Here is a 25604-nt window from a genome sequence, read left to right on the forward strand (position 1 = left end):
TGGCTTCAAGAGGCCTACCTCAGGCGAACATCTGTACTTTCTACAGGTGGCCCAAGGAAAGCCTGAGCCAGGTTCGAGTAACATGCCGGGTTCTGCCTTTGTCTTATGGGGACTGGCTCCAAAACAGATCCAGGCCAAGTACCTTGTGTAGAGCGCCATTCTCTCCCGAATGCAAATCTTGAAATGCAAAGACTGTTCAATGCAGGAAAGCAGAGCAGATACATGAAATATGCTTTTCAGTTTAGCCTAAAAGCAGAGCATGTAAATGAAGTAATTATCCAACCATATTGGCCTTTAAATATCAGTCTGCCATAATATTGTGTCCAGAATAACGACTTCCACATTATCATGAAGGCAGATTTACATTGGTAATTATAGACTTGTTATACTAATCTCCACTTCCTTGTACCTTGGCCATATACTTATATTCAAGGTATGTCCATGTGGAGTTAAGAATAGTAAACCATTTCTTACCTACATGTATTATTTTTCACAATCTTATATTTGTAGACTAATTTTCCGGATAGATTATGCGTGGACGACATTGTGTTATCCAGAATTGTGACTTAAAACCGTAAATTAATGTTTCTTCCTAGTCAGCTTCATGTGACATGTATTATGAACACATGTAGCTAAGAGAACCCTCTATGGGGGATGTATGACGTTACAACGCATACTTTTACCACGCATACCATTACAATGCGGTATTTACAACGAATACCGTTACAACGCATAGCGCTTAGAGGTGCTGGATAGTGGTAAGTATAATTTTATATTCCAACTCCAGTCCCCGTGGACACTAGGGAAGGTGTTGGATATAAAATTATACTTATTCCCTACCCTAGAGCGCCCCCCAGCGCAATGCGTTGTAATGGTATGCGTGGTAATGCCTGCGTTGTAATGGTAGTGCGTTGTAAAAACTTCGTTGTAACAGTTGTATACCCTCTATGGGATCTCAGTGGCCCCTTTCTTTTGTTAATCTCTTTAACTGCTCTCATTGAGTTGTTGAGCCACAGGTAAGTTCAGTTTGTTTTTGCGAAGTCGGGGTAGTCACCAATTATAACAATAAAGTAGTGTCCTGACTTCCCCTTTGCTTAACATTGTTCTTTTTGTCTAGAAAGACTCTTATATATATAGTTTCAGATTGATTTGAAATGATATTTGCATTGATGAAACCCTCTGGTATTAACTGAGAGAATAAAATAGATATTTTTCTTGAGGATGAAATGCACAATGTGTAACCATGAAACAAGGGCTCAAATCCCAACTTCCCCACTTGACCAAATTGTGTTAAAATTGATGAATCATTTTACCTCATTGTTCCACATTTTTCTTCCTTGAGCGACCTTTCTGACTTGCGTGGAGAGTAACACAGTTCAGAATATGCGATATACAAAAATGGTCAATCCTGAATGATTGAACAGCCAATATGATTGCTTCCAGTATAGAACTACGTTGGCTGTATAGACAGTGAACATGACAATATTATATCTATTGTGTTTAACTCATGGCAATGTTGTCAAAGAAGTATTCTTGAATGACTCTAAGTTTATGTTTGGAAACAATTATTTCCAATAAATGTCACAAAATGCAGTGATATATTCTAATGCATTAAATTGAAAAATATACAAATATCGAAAAGCTTTTATTATAACTGTACCTTATATTTGTCGTGAGATTTATATGCCAAATTGTGTAATCATTCAACTAATAATGTGTTTTAGGGTCATCCAGACCTCCGACTCATATGTAGTTCATGTCTCGCTGTGACTTTGCACACCTTTTCCTTTGTACTGTGGGTGGAACAGGCTAGCCAAGCTAAGCAAGGCTCGAGCCTAGTTTGGGCTGAATGTCTGGCTCTGATGACTGACACACTAGAACAGGGCATCCCAAAACAACTTAATGGCAAGATGACAGAGTGCATGACATCTAAAAAGGTGCTATTTACCTTTTTAGGTCTCGCCTAGGCAACACATGCGCTGTCTCTTCGAAACATGCTGTATCTAGGATTTAAGTCTATAAAAAACACCCATCATTTTTATTGGTTCCTCTGACTGTCCTTTGTAAATGCTGGCTTTTCAGCTTTGCAACCATATTCTCCCCGGAAACCAAAGACTTTGGTTTCCCCGAAGATGCTTACACTTAGTACACTTAATAGACCCTCCTTTTGGTATTTTGTATCCTCCCGTAGGACTGTTACACTTTCACTTTATTTATCATTCCTTGTGTGCACTCTTTTTTGTTGTTGACTTTTCCCTTTTGGAGCTAACAAACACGTTTGCTTGTCTTTCTTTTCTGCTCATCAGACGCCGATGGCGCTTGCTCCATCCACATCACCCTCCTGCTTCTTTTACTTTGCTCCAGGAACGTTTGTTCACCCGATCCTGTCACTGTATAATTATATTTGTTAAGCCTTTACATTGAATTATTACCATCGGCATGTTTTCTCTAGAGCAGGAACATTTGTTCATTCGACCGTGTAACTGTATAATTATATTTGTTATGCATTTAAATTTAATTGTAAACATCCCCCTGTGTTTTGTAGAGTCGATGCCGAGACGGTTTACCGGGCCCTAAGTCGGCAACTTTGTTTGATAGGCCACACCGCTTACTTGTTTTTTAGGCTCCAGTGTTAAATAGCTGCTTTACAGTTCCTCCAGTGCAGCTATTTTATAGGTTATGCAGGCAGCCAATCCCAAGCTGTCCTGCAAGTCTAAACCTGCTGTAGCCAATCTGTAGACTGCACAACCATCCAATTGCATCGGTTGGTGCTTTAAGGATTCATGCTTCAGACTACTCTACTGAGCAGCCAGGGCCGGTTTTAGGGAAGTGCGACCGATGCCACTGCACCGGGTGCTGGCTTCAGGGGGCGCGTGTTGCAAGTTTATTCTTATTTTGAAGCACCTGCTGCTGCGTTCGTTTCCTCCAGCAATTTCCGGGCAACAAAAAGCTGTCAGAATAAATCCTTTGATTAATGTTCTTTCTGGAGAGAGACAGAGTTTTCTTTCATTGGGGTTTAGACTCACTATAAAGCAGCCCAGAGGGTTAATGCGCCTGTTGGAGAAAACTAATACTGAGCAGATTACAAAGTGCATAGAATGTGAATAGGTGGTCATTGGTTTACTGCTTTTAAAAGAGCAAACCTTTTGTTACCATCAATTTATAAGTTAAAATCCTAATATAGTATTTCAACTTATAAATTACAAGTAACAAAATGATGTCTCTTTTAAAAGCAGTAACCCACTGACCTATTTACATTCTATGCACTTTGTTATTGTAAAATGTAAATGTATTTGAGCTTATATAGCGCACAGCTACCCGCAGTGGGTTTCCCGGCGCTTGCTTAGGGAACCCGTCCTGGTATTCCCCTGTGAGATAACCCCAGCAGGGTATCCACAAGGTGAAAGCCAGGCATCCCGCCGCGAGGGGCCGTTGTGGAGATTAAGCAAGCTATTGCTCAGAGTCGCAGAGTGTGAACCCGAGAGTCAAGAAGGCACCGGAGCGAGAATTATCGAGTCCGATGAATTTTTAGCCCAAGACCCGCCGAGGCGGGGAATTGAACCCTGGTCCAGGACCGATCTCAGCTTCTAGGTCTGCCGCCTCTAACCCCTGAGCCACACTTCTCCACTTGTACTGTACTATTAACTTTTATCAAAGTACTGCATGCACGCTGCAAAGTATAGATTTGAGCAAAGATTAATATTGCAAAAAGGATTAATTTGGGTGAAATCTATTCTTATTATTAAAGAGAACACCCAACTATGGTGTTCCTTTTTAAATTCTGAGTTTGTGCTTCTCCAGATCAAGCCCTCTTAAACTATACTGCCTACATGTATGGATGACATGTGACTCCTACACCTTGTAGTCCTCTGGCTTTTGTAACATTTCCTATATGCTGAGTTACACACGTACGAATGATTGTCTCTGTGTAATGTGTGTGTGAGGCAAAGTGCTCTGACACCCTACATTGGTGTGAGTGGAGCTATATATGAATCTGAGAGAGATTGGTTATGGAGACTTGGGCACTGTTAAAGGGTGGTGGTGAGGGAATCCGTGGCAGAGGTGGTCATTGGGGGGCGCCAACAAGCATTGTTGCACTGGGCGCCAACAGCTCTAAAGCCGGCATTGTGAGCAGCTTCTGTTGCACGTCACTCGGACGTCTAAATTGTCATGAGGTCGTCATCTACTGCAACCCCCAATCCATCCCTGGGCCTAGATCCCACACTTCGCTGCTACTGATATCAGCCCTTTTTGTGGGGTGTTTTTAGTGCAACCTCCAGCCTCCAACGGCCTCTCTTCCTGATACAACCTGCCATCTCTGCCTTTGTTGCTGCTTGATGTTGGGTGAGTGTGCTCGCTTCTCCCACCTACTTAAAAGGGATGCGCCCTGGTGCACGTGGCTTAGGCTGACCTCCTGCTGAGAATCACTGGCAAACCCGCACAAATAACATTTAATAACTTGGGAGTATGTAACTACCCCCACAGTTAAGGTCTTTTATATCTGGATGTGGCAAAATTGGGCTTCTTTTTTTTAACCCTTATAATACGTTATACAGTTATTCTTGGGAGACGTTAATTAAATTGCATGCAAATTAGTTTGTGGGGAAAGTGCTTCCTGCAGACTAATAAACATGTGCATATGTAGGTAAGGACATCATGTGATTCCTTAGGACTTTTAAACATTTACCGATTTGTGTAGGATGCACGGTTCCTGGCGCTTTCTTGCTCCATGTAGGAAGAGATATTTGGCACATGTGATCCCTTCGCGCTGTGCCATTACGTTCACTGTAAATCGGGCGTCCTTCCTTGTGGTCTGTCACCTTATACAGAATCGTTTTCTGTCTTTAAGGTCCAACAGCTGGAGCATAAATCTGTAATGTGTTGATTGCTGAACTTTATAATGAGTCTATTATGTTTTGCATTGGCGTTTGTGTATAGGAGGTGGCTATGGGGGGTGGGGAGGGCATTAGTTTTGATGTCTAGTCCTGAGTGGAACTTCAGCTCTTGTATAACTGTTTCACTTCCTCTAGACAGTGCTGCAGCTGTGTCTCTCTTCCCAGTGGTAATTCCCCATTCTTAGCCCTCTAGGCAATGCTGCAGCTGCGTCTCTGTTCCCAGTGGTAATTCCTCATTCTCAGTCCTCTAGCCAGTGCCACTATTTGCTTCTATGGTCCCAGTGGTGATTCCTCATTCTTTGGGCATTTACCTAGGGTCTGGCTGAAGGAATGGGCTAATCCCACTTGAAACATGAGAGATACAAGGCTAATATGGTCATACATCTACTCAAGAAACGAAATCACCACCTGATCAGCCTGACTGCCGGCCCAATACTGAAAGTCTTGAAAGCGAAAACTTTTACCAGCAATCAGCTATGGTCCTTCCCCGGGTCAAAGTACACATGCTTAAATTCAGCACAATACAAAGCATACGAAACAGTGCTTCAAATCCAGAGGTCAGCAAGGAATGCAAGGCTAAGGCTGGAACTAGGTGTGGCGAGGCCGGACCTGACGTGCCAGGGGGACTTTATAAAACTCTATCTCAGGATCTTAAGGGCTCCAGCTAACACACTAAAATACCAACTGAGATCAATCTTCGAAGAGCCTTGTACGCTCTGGCACACCGCCCTTGACAAAGCGATCAAAACATTGAATATAGTGGAAGAGAGCATACGGAGGCCGGAAATCCCTATGAACACCTGGAAAAGAGCCATAAACAAACAAGTGTGTGAAATTTCATTTTACCTTGACTGTAAATCACTCCGTTCAAGCCCACACTTAGACCCACTGAATAGCTCGTATTCGGCAGGCAAAGCCCAAGATTACCTAAGTGACGCTCTCACTTCATCAGCCCGAAGGAAAGTTCTGTCCATGAGATTAATCACTCTTGGAATTGCAGATTTCATTCCTGCATGGGCGTGACGGGGGGATGCCACAAACTGTAGACTCTGCCCATACATGAGGGAATCGTGGCTGCACCTCTTATGCTGTTGCCCCATTCTCATCGATGAACGAAGAAGGCTTTTGCGCCTGACTTGTTTCATCAACGGAACAAAATCCTATAGTGAAGCATCAGCCATGTGCTTCTCCAAGACCAACATGATGACCCTAGCAAGACTGGGGAAATTTACCTACTGCATCAGGATCGCCTTAAAAACGGCAAACGAACAAAATAACATTCAGGAGAAGAGCATAATAAACCCAGCCAAAGACTGTGAGGTGGTCTTGATTGTGCATTAAGCCTCCCTGCACTTCCAGTACTCCCTTTAGGACAGCACTCCTCATAGGATAATGGACGACCCTGACAGGACAATACAGGATTCCGGATAGCCATCAAAGCCATACCTTCATAAACATAAACTCTGGGGAAGGCTGATTGTTGCGGAACTGGGGAGGGGTGGCAAATCCCTTTACTAAAAAAGTGTTCATTTAAAAAAAAAAGAAACACATCTCTACAAACAACAGTTTTTAACCATTGTTTTAGCTGCAACAGGTTGATTGCTTTTTACTGTAATGATTTTAATTCAGTCAATAAATACCCATACTCATGCTCATACTCAATGCTGCAGCTGCAGCTGCTTCTCTGTTGCCAGTGGTAATTCCTCATTGTTTGTCCTCTAGGCGGTGCTGTTAGCTGCTTCTCTGGCCCCTTCGGTAATTCCTCATTCTAAGTCCTCTAGGCAGTGCTGCTAGCTGCTTCTCTGATCCCAATGGTAATTCCTCATTCTAAGTCCTCTAGGCAGTACTGCTAGCTGCTACTCTGGTCCCATCGGTAATATCTCCTTCTAAGTATTCCAAAAAGTGCTGCTGGCTGCTAATCTGGACCCATCGGATATTTACCCATGTTAAGTCTTCTAGCCAGTCTCTGTGTCCATTGGTATTTCCTCATTCTCAGTGCTCTAGGCAGTGCTGCTAGCTGCTTCTCTGGTCTAGTTGGTAATTCCTCATTCTTAGTCCTCTAGCCAGTGTTTCTAGCTGCTTCTCTGGTCCCGCCAGTAACTCCCCCAATCTAAATCCTCTAAGCAGTGCTGCTAGCTGCTTCTCTGGTCCCAGTGTTAATTCATCATTTTTTGTTCACTAGGCAGTGCTGCTAGCTGCTTCTCTGGTCCCAGTGTTAATTCCTCCTTCTTTGTTCACTAGGCAGTCTGATAGCTGCGTCTCTGGTCCCACTGTTAATTCCTCAGTCTTTATTCACTAGGCAGTGCTGCTAGCTGCTTCTCTGGTCCTGTTTGTAACTTATCATTCTAAGTTCTCTAGGCAGTGCTGCTAGCTGCTTCTTTGGTCCCAATGATAATTCCTCCTTCTAAGTCCTCTAGACTGTGCTGATAGGGGCTACTCTGGTCCGGTCAGTAATTCCTCATTCTAAGTCTTTCAATCAGTACTGCTAGCTGCGACTTTGGTCCCATCAGGAATTCCTTCTTTTGCGTCCTCCTGAAAGTGCTGCTTGCTGGTAATCTGGGCCCGTTGGATATTTCCCCATTTTAAGCCTTCTAGACAGTTTCTGTTCCCAGTAGTAATTCCTCATTCTTAGTCCTCTAGGCAGTGCTGCAAGCTGCTTCTCTGGTCCCGTCAGTAACTCCCCCATTCTAAATCCTCTACGCAGTGGGGCTAGCTGCTTCTCTGGTCCCAATGTTAATTCCTCATTCCTAGTCCTCTAGGCAATGCTGCTAGCTGCTTTTCTGGCCTTATCAATAATTCCTCATTCTAAGTCCTCTAGGCAGTGCTGCAGACACATCTTTGGTCCTGTCAGTAATTCCTCATTCTAAGTCCTCTACACTGTGCTGCTACCTGCTTCTCTGGTCTCATCGCTAATTCCTCATTCTAAGTCCTCTCTAGACAGTGCTGCAACTCCATCTCTGGTCCCGTTGTAATTCTTCATTTTAAGTCCTCTAGGCAGCTCTGCAGCTGCTTCTCCGATCTCATCTGTAATTCCTCATTCTAAGTAGTCCTCTATACAGTGCTGCTAGGTGATACTCTGATCCAGTTGGTAATTCCTCATTCTAAATCCTCTAGGTAGTGTGGCAGCTGCTTCTCTGGTCCCAGTGGTAATTGCTCATTCTAACTCCTCTAAGTCCTGCTGCAGCTGTGTCTCTGTTCATACATCCACTACACTCCAAAGCAAAACACACAGATAAAAGACATTGTCATTTACAATGCCAATAGCTCAAACTCTGACAAGTGAAAGACCTAGTGTCTCACTGCAGACCCATATGGTATTTGGAGTCCTCTTTGTTTGCTACCTGATGTAATTGCTTTCACTGAGTTTCTGATCCACTCCTTCTCTACTCTTTAAGTTAGGGGAAGCAGTCGTATTATCATAGACTCCTGTCTTCCCTTATGCTTAGCTTTTTATTTTTTCCAAAAAAGACATGGTGCTATTTTTTTGATACATAGTATCAGTTTCAATTAACATGGGAACCTTGTATTTATTGAGCATAATAAACCAATTAAGGTCATGAAATAAATGAGTAAAGAGCATTGCCCTATGGTGGAGATATTCATCCAATGTCTGAATCGTACAATGTGTAACCAGGAAATCTGAGGTCAAATCACGGGGGGAACATCCTTTACCACAAATCTTTTACAACGCGGTACCGTTACCACGCAGTTTTACAACGAAAGTCGTTACAACGACTTGCGCTGGAGGGCGCTGTAGGATAGGGAATAGTTTAATTTACTATCCAACACCTTCCCTACTATCCACGGGGACTGGAGTTGGAATAGTAAATTAAACTATTCCACTATCCAGCGCCCCCCAACGCAAGTCGTTGTAACGACTTGCGTTGTAAAACCTGCGTTGTAACGGTACGCATGGTAATACCACACGTTGTAACGACATACATCCATCACAGCTTCCACCTAACTCATTTGTAAAGTCCCATGTGAATTGCGTCACTTCACTAGGGCTCGTTTTAATTGAGCATCTAATCTGAGAGAGCCTTAAATCAGTACAGCATGTGCGCGATATCTGATTTTTATTAGACAATAATGTTTTCACATCCACACATTGACATTTTTAGTTTTATGTACAGTGCCCACGACAAACTGACTGCTTGGTTCACCCAAGACTGTGTCATTAGCTTTTGAAGTGACGAAACGTTCATGTTTAAAAACTAGTACTTTTAGCAGATAGTAATGCACTAAGTCTAATGTACGGAAGGAAGTGAAACACAAGCGTTCGAGAAATGTCCTGTTTTTTTGTTGAAGGAAGTGTCAAATTTAACATGGCATTTTCTGTGGCATTTACATGTCAAATCTGTTAATGACTCGGCTCTTGCTTTTCCAAACCAGACTGCTAGTTCGGCTCCAGTTCGGTTCTCTCTCAATTTGCTGCCTTGCCAGCTCCATTAGGGGTTCATACTTTCCTTCTCACGCACCCTCCCGACCGACCCACATTTTAGAATGCTCAGGTGAAGTCAAAAGACCCACCAGGGCAAGGGTGCCCTGAGCCCAGCCTACAAGTCCTCAAAAAATGAGTGGGAGACTAAACAGCATATGCAAGGACATCACATGCAGTGACGTTGCACGAAGTGACGTCATCGGAAGTGATGCTACATCTCCGTAATATCCCTCATGAAAATGGGATTGGCCTACTTCACAGTCAAACATGTGATATTGTATATGCAAGAATGTAAATATATGTATACCATGTTTGATTCTATATCTAAGTCGTAAGTACAAATACAATAAGTTATTGTCTGAACACAATCCATTCTTGTTTTAAACTATATGTGAGGCAAAATGTAAAGCATAACCTATGCATCTCTAACATTTAAATATTAGCTTAGATGAAAAAATAGGCTACTGCGTATACTTGACATACAAACAAAATTGATGGATACAGATAGTGAGTGTGAAGCTACAACCTCCTAGTGTTGTTAAATCTATTTAGAGCTAATGAAGTTGGCAAGGAGGATGACATGACATTAAAACAAATTATTAATGATACGTTTCAAATGTGACATGGTAAATGAAGCTTGTGATCTGAACTTGCCTCCTGGACTGCAGAACATTTGCGCCTTACTAAAACAAATAATGCAGTCGCACACTATCGTGAACATTTTTGAAGTCAGTTTTACTTTTTTGTTAGTCACATATATGATTTCTATATAGAAATGTATGCCTGAGTTTAGAAATAGCTGAAATGGAAAACATATTTAAACAGATGTGTGGCATTATGGAATTATATTTCACACTGGCTTTACAGAATAACATTTGCTGGGTGTATGTTTTTTAAAGAGTTGACCACTTACTGCTTCCTTCTAGCATTGGCACCTTTATAATCCAGGGAAAGGTTATTAGGGTGATGCTAATAGCGCCCAAGATCACAGCCTGCTGAGCAATTCCCACCGTGAGAGGAGGCTGCCGTTTGGATGAAAATGCCCTGAGGTGTCATCCCAAGTGGATGTGATGCAGGCACAGGAAAGAAAACACCAGTAGACACCGTGACTGGGCACTAGGTGGCACACAAACACTTCCCAGCCTTCCTTAGCCACATGCTTAAGGGGTCGACGCCCACCCTAAAAAATAAGGGGGATTACGTTCACCTGTATCGACTTTCAACTTGTGCCCTGCTTGGACCATAATATAGGCAGAAGTAATGGGCCCAATGATCCCTTGATGGGGTAGTGAAAGACAGCCATAATTTGGATGTAGCGAGCTCCATGACCAATTTGCCCCGGTGCCACTGCACCTACTGCACTGTTGTTATAATTCCCCGAGCTCCTGTTCCAATCTGTCAAAGGTCTGTGCTTGTAGCAAAAAAATACAGGGTGGATTTCCTCAAAATCGGGTAAGGTAATGAGGGGATCCAGCTGGATCCCAGATCAGGTTGTGATGGCTGAGCTTGATCAGAGCTGGCCACAATGAAATAAACGGACTTTGTCCCAGTGTAATTTGCCAGGACACAATCAGCTGTGCTGCACTTTGTCCACTTTCCTTTCAGAGCGGGGGTGAGAGAGGTTTCGTAATTTACCGTGCATCTGGGTCCAATACAAATGCTTCACTTAAAGGACCATCGACACTCCTGGTTGGGAGCGAGCTAAATATGAATACTTTGAAGGCAAGGCCATGAGCAAAAACAAAAAACTCTGCTTTTTGTCATTTCATAGCTGTTTAATGGATAAACAAAGGTTTTTGAATTTGTTCAACCCCTGTAGGTAAGAAATACGCATGCGCTGTAAGAATGTCAGAAGTGACTGACTGTGAGGAATTATAATTATAACCATATATGCTGTACTTTCTCATTTATTTTTCTTTTTTAATTTCTTTTACATTCTACTCCCTCCTATGTAAAATGCCAGATGCTTTACACCACACAAACATACAGAGGTAATGAATCACACAGGTAAACGTCAATATTCCGGAAAGGTTACATGAGACAATGTGGGTTCCATGTTGCAGGGGTCACAAAGTATCCATTACATGCTAAGAGCGCTTGGTAACAGAGAACAGAGAGTCAGGGTTTAAAACGTGTGTTGGGTTTCCAGAACGCAATGGTTGGGTTGCCTGTATTAATGTCTTTATCCCTACGCAATTGAACCCATTTTTGCAACCTCAGAATAATGAAAGATTGGGGGGGGGGGATAAGGTTTGCAACGTATGCCTTGCAGTATGCATGCAGCTCCTCGATGCTGGCTCATAACCTGCAGTGCTGTATTACAAGTACTGTGATGTATGACCTGCAGAAAACACAAGCGTCTCTGCGACAAAAGCACTCACCCACTGAGCTTTCGACATAAAATATACATCAGTGACCTGCTTGCTACACGTTGTGCTGGCAACGGGCACACTAATCCTCCATGCTGTTTTATGATGTCTAAATCGCACACAGATCTCACCAGCACGTGCATTAACCACCAGAGCTATGGTGCTATTATCATACTCTGGAAATTGCTGTGCCAACGAAGATCACTGCAGTAGGTTTCTTAACCCCACAGAGTACTTTAAATGCAGCCTGCTTGTGGCCAAGGAAGTAAACCAGAACAGTTTTGCTGTCACATTTGTCATTCTTGTCTATTTTTATAGGGCAAAGTTCTTCCAAAATAAATATATATGTTCCTTGTCAGAAATACTCCTCGTGACTAAACCCCGGTGACTCCGCACATTTCTGCTGCCACACCTCGACCCCCAGTTCATGTTTTCCATCCCCTTCACATCCTGTGATGGTTTGTGAAAGGAACGCTTGGCGCTGTTCGTCACCTGCCACCATGGCTTACCTGCGTCAGAGGATGCGAGGGACAGGACCGGGGAGTCGCAGGCCGTCAAGGGGACCACCTTCGACGAAAACTTCTTCATGGCGGTCGACGTTCCTTGACTTAAAGAACAACCTAAAGCTGACATTTAAGTCTCTGTTCGTCCAGCTAAGACACGATTTAATGTTCATGGCACCTGTAAGCCCCTGGAGGTTTATCGTAAGAACGGATGAATGGCTCCTAAGCCCCTGCCCTCTGAGCAGCCGCAGGCTTATCTCAGGATAGGTGGAGAGAAAGCTCAGTGGGTTAAGGAGCTTGGGATCTGTGTGGCACTTTAGCCACAAAAAGGCATATTTCTGAAAAGAAAAGAAAGCAAGTTGTATATTTGAGACTCCATTCACTCAACAAATCACCCATTTTTTGCCTTTGATAGTATGGCAAATTAATGGGTTGATCTTCGGGGAAAATATTTTTTCAGTCACTGACCATGTATACCAGCCTGATTTGGAGAGGTGTGGTAACGAGGCTTCCCTGAAAAAGGGGGGAAGATGTGACCAGCGCCTCATTTGAATGAGTGAAGGTGGCCTTACGAATGCGGGAGCCACCGCTGGGTTTGCTATGTGCTCAAGAGATGTGGAAAAAGTGACGCTACTTGAAATGTCATTAGTTCAGACACTCAATTTAGGGTGGCTGACGGCCCCAATGCCCCAATCACTTTTTGGGAGCACTGTCATGCTCACCCTGTTGGATTTGCACAGAATGTCCCACAAACGAGAAGTGTGGCTCACTGGTTAGAGCAGGCAGACCCTGAAGCAGAGGTCAGACCCGGGACCAGGGTTCAATTCCCGACGCGGCAGGGTCTTGAGCTCAAATGTCCACGGACTCGATAATTCTCGCTTCGGTGCCTGACCTAATCATGGGTTCACACTCTGCAACTCTGGGCATTAAGCTTGCTTAATCTCCACAACGGCCCCCCTGCGGCGGGATGCCTGGCTTTCACCTTGGGGATGCCCTGTAGGGGCTATCTCACAGGGAAAAGCCAGGACGGGTTCCCAAGGCAAGCGCGGAGATACCCCTTCGGGGGTCGAATCTGGCGCTATATAAGAATATAATAATAATAATAATAATAATAATGAATAATAATAAACAGTCTCTTGGCATGATGTGAAAATCAGCATATACGGGCCAGTTTTAGGTCTCGGCGAACAGACAGCTAGTTGCAAAAGACCTATTGTTGGCTTACCAAGAACGTACATGGGCTAACACTACCCATTGCCTGCCATTGATTGGCTTTATTGTCACTCTCATTTGCTTCTTATTTGATGGCTTTCCTTGTCCCTGGTAGTCCATGTTCTGTTTTTCTCTCCCAGGAGCATAACCTCTTTTTTTTCTTTTTTTTTTTTTTTGGGTAAGACATTTATTGTGCATTGTCATAGAAAATTGACAGTCATTCTCGCCTACAACCTCAAAAGGCCGGCTTTGTAAAGTACGCAGGAATAAATGGACAGTTCACCTATACACAGCCCATCAGCCGACAACCATAGGTCCGGCGGCGCATGTTCGGTAGTAGCGTAGGCAGTGGTTTCGACGATGCATCCGCATGGCAAATTTGCCTGATCAGTCTTACATTTTGTGGCATTTTTTACAAAAGCCCCCGCAACCTAGGGGGAACACTACAAAACATCAAAGCAACAACCCCCTGTAAACCTTAAAGCACTGTGTCACAGCATTCTCCCCCCCTCATTTGCCCACAAGTGTGGCCCATAGTGGCATCAAGTCTTTAAACATTGGAGCGCTCAGCCCTCATTGTCAGCATATGCCATTGACATCATATACTGTTGAAAGGGCTCCCAAAAGTCTCTGGGGCGGGATCCCATAGGCAGCTCTTCCTCATACGTGACTAAGGTGTCTCTACAGTAGGTCAGATCTTCCAGCCAAGTTCTCACCTTAGGCTTTCGCCTACTGTTCCAGTGTAGGGATATTCGTCTCTTCGCCATTAATAGCGCAATCACACAAAGTTTACGCCGTCTCGCTCGCAAGTTTGGCACCAATCCCAGGAGACAAACTTTAGCAGTGCACGGCAATTGGGCTCCTAACATAGCGTTGAGTGTCCGTATCACCTGATCCCAGTATTGTGTTACAGCATCGCAGTGCCACGCCAAGTGTATGAAGTCCGCGTGTTCCCGCCCACACCTAGTGCAATTAGAGTTGTCTCTCAGCCCATATCTGTGCAAACGTGCAGGGGTGTGGTACATCTGGTGCAAATATTTGTAATGGATCAGTCTGAGGTTCCCGTTAGGTGTTAGCATCCCCGTGAGCATGCAGGAGGCCTCCCAGTCTTCTTCCGTGAGATCCTCCCCCAGTACCGTTTGCCATTTCTCCCTGGCTCGTGCAGTGTTACCACTATTGCTAGCTTGTGCGAAGCGGTACAGTCGGGATACCAGGTGTGCAGCCGAGGGGGTGTTGATCATGAGTGTCAGTGGTGCTAGTGCTTGCGGTTCTGCTGGAAAAGACACAAAGTGTTCCTTCACCGCCCTCTGAAGTCTATAATAGTTAAAGCTAAACAACAGAGTTGGATTCTGGATATATGTGAGTTGGTTCAGCTGCACAAAGTGCCCTTCCCTGTACAAATCCCCAAGGGTGTCTATGCCAGCCCGTTTAAGGAGGTCCATCCCTACCTGTTCTTGCGTGACAGACAGCGCCGGGTGGTGAGCCAACGGGAGTGCCGGTGCATAGAGTGGTGTGCATCGCGCCATCTTACTGAGTGTTCTCCATGCTTCCACCGTGGTGTTCACCGGGTTAATATCGTGGGCGTGTAGTCTGGGACGTTTGTGTGTCAGTATACTCGTTAGTGGGATGGGGTCAGCATCTCCATGCTCAACAGCCACATGTGTGAGGAAAGGAATCTCGTGAAACCAGTGATGCGCGTATTGCGCCTGAGCACATTGGTAGTATAGATAGATGTCTGGTACCTTGAATCCCCCTCTAGCGTATGGGAGCGTCAGAGTCTGCAGGTCCAGTCTAGCCTGCTTACCCGCCCAGATTAAAGAGAGCATGAGAGATTTAATGTTACGGAAAACCTCCGCCGGGGGCTTAATAGGGATATTATTAAAAAGATATAAAAATTTAGGCAGGAGCACCATCTTCACAATGGCAAGCCTGTCCGCCAGTGAGAGCGGTAGTTTTATCCATCGCTTGACCTTGTCTTCCAGAGCAGAGACAACCCTCCCGTAGTTGGTGCGGATGACTAGCTCTGGATCCCTGTGGAACCAGACGCCTAGGTATTTCGTCGGCTCCTCCTGCCATTCCAGGGGATAGTCCAGAGGCGTGGGTTGGGTGCTATCTGTCAGTGGGAGTATGAGGGATTTGTTCCAGTTAATGCGGAGCCCTGCATATTGGCCGAATTTAATGTATTCCCGCAGTAGGGGGTTGAGGTTGGACTCCGGGTTTTTCACATATAAGACCATGTCGTCCGCATACAGGGCAATGTGTATGGGCCGCGTGGGTAACTGAATGGCTGAGTAGTGGTGGTGCTGTCTTATTTTACACGCCAAGGGCTCCAGTATAAGGGCAAAAAGCATAGGTGAGAGGGGGCACCCTTGTCTGGTGCCACGTCGGATGTCGATCGGGGACGAGAGATGTTTGTTCACCCGTATGCGGGCCGTCAGGCCCGAGTACAGCATCGTGATCCAGCCAATGAATAAGGGGGGGAATCCCATCCGGAGCAGAACTGCATGTAGGAACGGCCAGTCAATCGTATCGAATGCCTTAGCCGCGTCCAGCAATACAGCAACCGCCTTGATGTCCGGGGCCAAGTAGTGCGCCAAAGCAAAGAGGGTGCGGGTGTTGTGTGCGGTCGACCGGTCCGGGATGAACCCCGCCTGATCAGGTCTTATTAACATCGGCATTAATGGCTTTAGTCGGTCCGCCAGTATGCTGGCTAGGATCTTGGTGTCAACGTTTATCAATGAGAGAGGACGGTGGGAGTCGCATTGTTCCTCATCCTTACCAGGTTTCAGAATGGCGATGATCAACGCCTCTCTCATAGACGGTGGCAGAGTCTGGGCTTCATGAGCGGCCTCGTACAGGTTCACCAGATGTGGTGCTAGCGTGCTAGCGTACGTTTTATAGAATTCTATGACGAAGCCATCCGGGCCCGGTGCTTTGCCATTAGGGAGCCTTTTGATGGTGTCAATGATTTCTTGTGTCGTGAGGGGTCTAGCTAGGTATTCCCTGTGCCCGTCTGCCAGCCAGGCAATCTCTACGTCAGCCATGTACTCCAGTATCTCCTCCCGTGGCACCTGTGGTCTGGCCTCGTATAGAGCCCCGTAGGTTTCCCTGAATTCGCCCATAATGGTTGGTATGTCGTGCGCGCGTGTGCCTTGTGTGGTGCGTATAGCTGTTATATGTTGTGGTGTCCTTCCCGAGCAAATCTTTTCTGCTAGGGCCCTGCCCGGCCTACCCCCTTCCCCATATCTCCTGGCCGTGGTCCTCTTAAATATGTATTTGAGTTCGTCATCAGCAAATGTGTTGTACTCCAGCAGTATGGATTGTATGTCGCTTAACAGCGCCGTGTCCCCAGTGTTTGTGTAGCGCTGTTCCAGATCACGGAGCATCTCCTCCCTTCTGGTAAGTTGGCGGCGAATATCTTTCAGTATACCTGCAGACGTGTTAATACACACGCCCCGTATTGTCGCTTTAAATGCTTCCCATAGAAGGCACGGGTCCTCCGTGGTAGGGGCATTTAGTTCGAAGTAGTCAGTGATCGCTGTTTGGAGTGTATCAACATAAAGCGGGTCGCGCAAGGCCTGTGCGTTGAAGCGCCATGTGTAGGGCGGTGGGACATAGTGTGGGATCCGTAAGCGTAGGAGCACGGGGCTGTGATCTGACAGTGTTCTAGGGAGATGTGTAATCTGCTCCACCCAGGCAAGAACGTCCTGCGTGGCTAGCCAAAAATCTAGTCTGGACCAGCTCCTATTCGCAGCATTAATGTGTGTGGCTACCTGTTCCCCCGGGTGTAGTAACCTCCACAGGTCACTGACGTGCAAATCAGACATTGCGTCAAGCAGCATTTCCCTCGCCTTGGTGTGGTGCTCAAGCGTGTGTGCTGCCCTGTCAAGCCCGTCCCTGAGTGTGACGTTGAAGTCCCCTCCCCAGAGAACATTGTCCGCTCGTACATCAGCTACAATATGCCATAGCCTTTCAAAGAAGTCTGCATCGTCCACGTTCGGACCATACACGTTCACAAGAGCCAGTCTATGACGTCTCGTCTCGCCTACTACTATTACATATCGACCCCCTGGGTCAGTGTGTGTGTCTGTGATTTTGAAGTGAGTGCCTTTTTTTACCAGTATACTAACGCCACGGGAGTACGATGAGTAGTATGAGCCAGTTGTGGATTCTGCCCATTTGTTCCCCAGCCCGTGCGTGGAAGTGGGTGCCAAGTGAGTTTCTTGTAGGAAGGCCACGTCGACCTTGAGCCTGTCAAAGTACGCAAACATTTGCCTTTTCTTCTTCGGGTTCCCCAGCCCCCTGACATTCCACGTGATGAGGTTAAGTGTGTCAAAGCGCGCCATTAGCGTGTGGTCCGGTGGAAATGTGCGCCGCGTGATCTGTGCGGCCACCTATGGAACAGTACAATCCTAACATTCGCTATGAAGGCAACAAAAGAGGTCGCAATGCTTCTCAGACACAGTGCAAATACAGTAACTTCAATCAGTTTCCCCATCCCCCCACCACCCACTTTAGCACCCAAACTTCGCCAAAGCCATTCCCCCCCGAACTTCAGAACAGTGAGTAAACTTTTTGTGGGGAACACCCTCCTGGGGGTGCCGCCTGAAGCACACATCTCCATCCACATAGTGGATGTGGACGGGCGCGATTAGCGTGCTAGTACATCATCAATATGAACACCCTACCCCCCCACCCCATCCCCGATCCCCCGCAGGCACTTAGTGACCCTCAACATTCTTCCAATCCCCTCCCAAATTACAAGACCACTCGCAGGTAGTATCGAGCACCCTCAATGTCAGTGTCTCGGGCTGGACAGTGATAGCCAGGTAGCGTACCTCGTTAGTTGTCTGTCAATAGTTAATGGAGGCCCAATGCTCCTGTGCCGGTTCTGTATAAACAGTTCCCCATAGTACTCACTGCGCTACCGCCATGCACGACTCCCATCCAGGGTCCGCCATCAGTGGGTGTCCCAGTCTCGTGGTGCGCCACGCGAAGCTTCACCCAGTTTGTAATGATCGCCGTGTGTCGCCCACAGTGCTGAAGCAGTCCAAAGAGGCACACGTTGATCCGTCGCGCTTTCAGTCGTTGTCGCTCATTCTGCTCGCATTCTCCTGATTTTTCCGACGTTTGGCGAGGGTCTTGACGTACTCCTGTGCAGCCTGCACCGTCGTGAGGACCACCGGCTTACCATCCGTCAGGATTTTGAGTTTTGCAGGGTACAGCATCGCGTAACCAATGTCCAGCTCACGGAGCTTCTTCTTGACTGTAGCAAATTCCTTCCTGGCTTGTTGCACCGCCATGGTGTGGTCTGGGTAGAACTCCAGCGAGTTGCCCTGATGGTTAATGGCGCCCTTTTCCCTCGCCAGCCGGAGTATAGTGTCTCTGTCTCTGTAGTTGAGCACCCGGGCGATGATTATTCGAGGTGGAGCCCCTGGTTTCGGAACGGGGGCCAGAGAGCGATGAGCGCGTTCAATCAGGAAGACTTCAGAGAAGCTGTCAGCCCCGAAGATGTCCTTCAGCATGCTTTCCACGTATGTCTCCATCTTGCCCGTGTTGGTGGATTCTGGCAGGCCCGAGATGCGTACGTTGTTGCGGCGGGACCTCGCTTCCTGGTCCTCCACCTTCGCCTTCAGGGTTTCCAGGGTCCTCTCAAGGGCGCCGTGTGTTTTCGCGATGTCTTTGGAGTGATCTTCCAACGAGGAGATCCTGCGCTCCGCCTCCACCAGCCTCCCCTCGTGGTTTTCCAGCTTGTTAGATAGAGAGTCCACCCGCGCCACGACACTGTCCATCTTGCCATTCATGTCATGTAGACTCTGCTGGATAGCCCTCAGTACCGCCTCCATGCCGGCGCCCTCTTCCAGTACCTGGTCTCCATCAGCATCCTGAGCAGCGCCTGTTTTCGTCGTTTGCTTCCGTGTCTCAAAGGGCAGCTTTGATTGCTGCTTGTCCGGCTTGCCCATCGCGCTCGGGGGGCCAACTGGGCTAGTGATTTGGGGGCTCGCAGGTAATGCTGTCGTGGTTGTAGTCCGTGCGCGTCTCAGCCGTGTTCCAGACGTCCTCCACGTCGAGGCCCTGCTCATTGGGCCATGTGGCGGGCTCTACGGTGGTGCAGGTCAGTTCAGCGCGCTGTGCAGTGGTGTCATGCGCCAGCGCATACGATGCAGGGCGCTGGCCGTGTCCCTATATCTCCCAGACCGTGTGGGGCGGACTCGCTGGTGATGGCGGGTCTAGGTCGCGCCGTCAAGGCAGCGGTCAGCATCGGCGAGCAGCTTCCGACGCGCACGCCCCTTGCAGCTCACCTCCGGTTGTTACTCCTCCCAAGGCTCCGTAGTAGCCGCACATAGTGAGGTCTCCGCGCCGGAGGGACTCTGATGTGTCATGATAGTGAGCTGGCAGCGTCCGGCGCAGGTTCGCTGAGTGTGCGTGTCACCGCCGCCGCCATTTTGGCCGCCGTGGAACGCAGACAGTCCGCCGCGATTCCTGCAGGCTGCACAGGCACATCACACCCGAAAGCCGCCGATATTAGCGCTCCACAGCTAGCGCGTTGAGGGGGAGTTTGTCCAGTGGTCGTCAACGGGCGTCATCGTGCGTTTTCATCTGCGGTCACTGCAGCCGTGCGTCGCCATTTTGGGCAGCCGGTCCGCTCCAGGAGAGGTCAGGTCGGCTTTCTTCGGCGTGCGGTCCGTTTCTCGGCCGAGATCGCCACAGAGTGCAGGCGAGTCTGTCAGCCGTCCATTCCGCCGTTTTTCGCTGGAATCGGGTCAGGTTTAGGGCCAGGGGTTCCGAGGAGACGCGCCCGTCCGGCGGAGCCGACTTAGAAGTCAGCCATCACGCAGTGCGCCCTCTAGCGCCCCCCAGGAGCATAACCTCTTTACCATCTCTTTGACTGGCAGACTTGTGTCCTTCCACTGTTCACTTTTAGGGAACTGTTGTTTTTCTTTTTGGTTAAGCACTCCATTAGAGTGCATGAGTTTCCCATCTTTCTCTCTTCTGTGCTGCCTCTAAAATACTTGTGCCATGGTCCTTATTGCTTTCACAAACGTGTTCCTCTCGCTCGTGTACTTCTTACCCTATTACCCCTGAGCCCTGTGTTGCTCTCTTCCTTAATTACTTCTCCCCTACGTAGCTGTTACCCTTGTTTGCATCTCCGACACCCCTGTATTGCTCTCACTCTCTCTGGCCTATGCTTCTTCTCCCAGCCTGTAGGAAAGTGCCTCTTTTGACATAGTTTGACCCCACTTTTTGCCTGGTGTGTGATGTGATTTCGAATTGAATGTGCACTGGGTCCCTGATATCGAGGTTCGCGATGCAGATCTCTTTCCTAAAACTGTACCACAATTGGCACAACTTCAGGAACCCCTGTAAGTCTCTAGTAAATGATATCTTTGGTACCAAGGGCATTGGTACTGAAGAGGGTCCTCATGGGCTCCAGCACCACTGTGTCACCCCAGAGACCCATCACCAAGACCATGCAAACTGCCATTGCAGGGTGCAGGTAAGTCACCTCTTTTGCAGGCCATATCACCCTAAGGCAGGGTGAACTATATCCTATGTGAGGACATATTTGCGTGAGCAGATATGATCTTGAAATAGCTGAGCCATTCTTGGATATTCTAAGTTTACAGAAAAGCCATGGAGAGTGCATGGGCTGGATGCTTGTCATTATGAGTTTCCTAGCTCCAAGATGGCTTCACTATACCCGAAGAAGTTTGGTTCCAAACATCTAATTGTAATAAATCTTCACTGATGCCAGTGTTGGAGTTAATAATAAAAGAAAATGCAGCCTAGGCACTTCTAGCCACACCACCTTGAGTAGTCACTTAATCAGATGAAAAAACGTTGCCCACCGCAATGGCCAGCTGCACATTGACCACATTCGATTCAAAGAAAATACAACAAAAAGGAGAGGCAACACACAGAGGATCCCCTGAAAACCTACCAAACACAGGTGTGGTCTATGATTAGTCTTAGCTAGCCTGCCACCACCAGACATGTTTCTGACCTCATGGGGTGAGAGCCTGCACTCTAAGAGGCCAGGAACAAAGCATGCTCTGGGTGGAGATGCTTCACACCTCCTCCAGGCCAGAACGGCATTCCAAGGTGGGAGGCTTCAAAGGCAATGCCAGCTTTGAAATGTGGCCCATGGAATCTCCAGGTCGGATATCGACAAACCAGCTGTACTCCCATGGTCCTGAGGCTGTTGCAACCTGCTCCCCAGAGTGGGACCCCTCAGACGTACCTTAAAGTCCCCTTGTGCAGTGTGTTTTTCAGGTGGCCCCTTTCTTTGTTGTGCTCTAGCTACCAACAACCTCAGCACCCTGCTCAAGTCGATTCCCGGACACTCCAGAGAATCCGCTGGTGGAACATTGGGCCTGGCCTAGCTACCTACCTAAATCTCAACCCAAAGGTGAACCTCGAAATCCAACTGTATGATTTTATGTGCATTTTTCCATTTTCTCTGATTGACTTCAATGGTGCATAATTGTTCACAAAAGTGATTTATTTTGCGAACTTGGAAAATTCCTACCTTGAAAATTAATTACTGTAGAACAAAGTTCTTGATCTGAAAAATTATATAAAAATCTGTGTTATTTTTATTAATAGGACTTGGATTCATTCTTAAGTGTGTGCCTCATTTATTGCCTCTGTGAGAACAACAAATGCTTAGCACTACCCTCTGATAAGCCAAATTGCTCACCCACACTACCACAAATAGATCGTTAGTATTATCTACTTTTGCCTCTGTATACTAATCTGGGTCTCTCTGGACTCTCTGCACAGTGTACTTAATTTTAATGCACTATATAGAAAGCCAGCTTCCTACAAAGCCCCAAATTCTTCTCTCCATAGGGTACTTTTCCCCCACCCCGGGTTTCCGTCACCCTTTTGCCCTGCTTTAGCCCTCCTTCACCAATACTGCCCTTTCCCTCTTCTACCCCACCCTCACCTTTGCCCACCAGCACATGATCCTTCTCCTAAAATGTTCTGATTTCATACTAAAATATTCTTGATAATGTTATTGACCGATCCAAGTGGCATCTGCTATCTTGGATCTGTAAATTAAGAAACAAAGGAAATGGTACCTGTGTCATTCTGCTAGCACTCATGCGTTGTGACACATACACATGCATATGTCATAATGCATACATGCGCTATGAGAACAATGTAACCGTCAGCAGTGGTTGTTTTTTTTTTTGCCAATGCTGCACAGCATTGAGTAAAATAATTACTCTTTCCTCCATGATGTCCAGCATCACCAAAAGGCATTGGCAAAGCCAGTGGTCATAAAGGCAAGACCTATTGGTTTTTCCAGTGCTTGCCAATGTGGGTAAAGGAAATTAACTCCAACTTTAAAGGTACGGTCACTGTAGTGTTATTCTGGAAGGTATGGTTGATCTGCTTTCACACAGACTTTACCACACCATGCAGCTTCTCTCATGCGAGAAGGAGCTATTTTGTTGGTAAAAGACCCACCTCCCGGACAGAGAACTCAGAAGTGTCCGGACAGCCCTCTACTGGTGTTGGGCAGGTGTTTCTTCGGTCACCCTGTCACCCTGGAACCCAGTCTAAATGCCCTGCTTGAGACAGGACCTTACTGGGCTAGGAGCCATGTTTGTTTTACAGAATTCAGGGCCAGATGTAGGTCGCCAAATACCGGTCAGTAACGCCCGATTTCGGCCGTTACCGACCGGTATTTGGAGATTGAGATGTAGGGGGCTGCAAATTTACCGATTCAGTAAATTTACAGATTCGGTAAAATGCCGATTTGGTACATTTACCGAATCGGTAAAATGCCGATTTGGTACATTTACCGAATCGGTAAATCTAGATGTAGGTGGCACTGAAAACAGTGCCACAGGCCCTTAAGAATTTGTTATTTACCTCGAAATAATATTTTGTGGTAAATAACGAATTCCAGTGTACATGCACATCTGTGCATGTACACCTGTGCCATGTGGCACACATACATGCCCTAAGGGCATGTATTTGTGTCACATGGCACACAAGCCAGAATCAGGGGTGCAACAGGGTGTCAAAGTGACACCCTGTCCCCCTTGACAATTCGGTAATTTTACCGAAACGGTATTTACCGATTCGGTAATTGACATTGATTCCTATGGGCCTCAAGGACCATAGGAATCAATGGCAATTACCGAATCGTTAAATACCGATTCGGTAATTACCGAAGATACCGATTTATTCCCTACATCACATTTACCTAATCTAGAATACCGAATCGGTAAAATTCAGTATTCTATAGTCGGTAAATGAGATTTACCTACATCGGGCCCTCAGTGCTTAACTTGTATAGGTGGTTGTAAGTGGTGGGCCATCAAACTTTGAATGAGAGCAAGAAAGAGAAGAAAGAAACTAGAAATAAGGAACAGTAACCAAGGAAAACTATCAAGGAGGGACAAAATAGGGATGAAAGTAACCCGCAAGCAAGTGTGTGATAAAGACAAAGTGTTGGTTGGCGGCAGGAAGGGAATGTGGAGGAATTAAGGCTACGCACCCTTGGTATTCGCCAACTCTGATATTTCTGCAGTACTAGCAGTGGGCTCCTAAGAAAAACTATGGGCACTACACTTATTTTACTTACAAATTAATCTCTGGTAACAGTGCAGCAAGAGTATCTGCCGCTAGGCAGTAATATAGATTGTTTGAATCTGGATTTTGTCTTATTGGCCCCTAGTTTCCTGCTGGGTGATGAGCAGGGCCGGACTGCAAACCCAAAGCAGCCCTGTAAATTTTGTTGGACCATCACCCTCCCCTTGTGGAATGGGATTTGGGGTGTTCAAACGTGAAGCACTGCTGCATAAAACCAGCCCCCAGCACTGCTGCTTTTGTTATTGGGGCCGATATTGCAGCACTGCTCCAAAACCGGCCCCCACCGCTCAAAAAACCGGCCCCACCCTTCCAGCCTCCTGGGCAGATGCCCAATAAGGCCAGTCCGGCCCTGGTGATAAGATGACGGTATGTGAGGCAATATGGTCTCTGAGTGTGAGGCATGTGCCTGAATGTAGCTTGTGTCAAGAGGTGATAAGGCTTGTCATTTGTAATTGCATTTCATTAATTTCTCCAACCAATCCCTCTGTTCTCGACCTGGGGCCGTATTACAGATGACTGCACCGGCGCTAATTGTCGCTGAGCGGCAGAGTATGTTTGTATTTATGTGCATTTGCGTCTGTGCGCTAATACAATATGCGCACAGACGCAAACGCACATAAACACAGAGTTCAAAGTCTGCGCCAACATCACAGTGGATTACTGACCTCTGTAATGTCATCGGGCGCAAACTCTGGCGCACAGCAACAATTAGCGCCGGCGCAGTCATCTGTAATAGGCCCCTGGTTGTAAGCTATACTACTGAACCTGGAATATTAGAGTGCACTTCGACCATGGTTCCTCGGCTGGGATCTCTAAAAAATCAAACTGCTTGAATGCCACATTTGAAAATCCAGGTCACCTCACTTACCGCCTCGAAATTTCCAAGTTAAATGGCTTCCAACATGTTTTTCAATCTGACTTATTGACTGGCTTTTAATTTGAAATTGTATCCAGCAAATTGTTTTATTCTGAAAGGATAACAGAGACCCTTCCTTGACTTTGATATTTCTACATCCTCTCGCCCCTACTGTAATAATCTCCTCTTTTTTTCTTTCCTTTCTAAAGGGATGAAGGGCCCTTGAACCTGTTTCCTTGCTTAATTTAGGTCTAAAATTAGCCAAGACCTTTTTATTTTTGTTAAAATTATATGTCTACTATTCCTACTTATAGGGGCTTTAGCCATCCCCTTCATTTATTGCTCTGTTGTTGTGCCAGTCACCTTTTACGTTCACCTACCTACTGCAGCATACAGCAGGACAGAGCGTCTAGGGGAGTGAAAACAATTGGGGTGGTCCTCTAAAAGGGGTGTGGCCTAAAAAGCAAAACTAGGAATCCTTTCCCAGGGGCTTGGCTTGTGTGGATGCACAACTTAAAATATATAAATTAAAATCCTTCCTTTCCCATAGTGTACCACCAGACCGGTATTTTGGTGCCTCCCAGTGATCATTCTGTATTTCATTCAGCTATATCACACAGTAACAGATATGCATCTAAAGCAAGGCCAACCTATTGGCTTTGCCAATGATTGAAAATCAATACAATCAAATAGCAATATAGAATTTATAGTGAATAG

At 46.5% G+C, this 25604-nt stretch overlaps 1 protein-coding gene across 1 annotated transcript in view; it reads right to left on the minus strand.

Moving 5' to 3' along the window:
* The window catches only part of LOC147692040 (solute carrier family 35 member F3-like), a 155866-nt gene that overhangs the window by 81206 nt on the left and 49056 nt on the right, over nt 1–25604 (minus strand). The gene's annotated exons all lie outside the window — the stretch shown is intronic.

Source organism: Lissotriton vulgaris, chromosome 9 (assembly GCF_964263255.1).
Source record: "Lissotriton vulgaris chromosome 9, aLisVul1.2, whole genome shotgun sequence".
Taxonomy (NCBI): Eukaryota; Metazoa; Chordata; class Amphibia; order Caudata; family Salamandridae; genus Lissotriton; species Lissotriton vulgaris.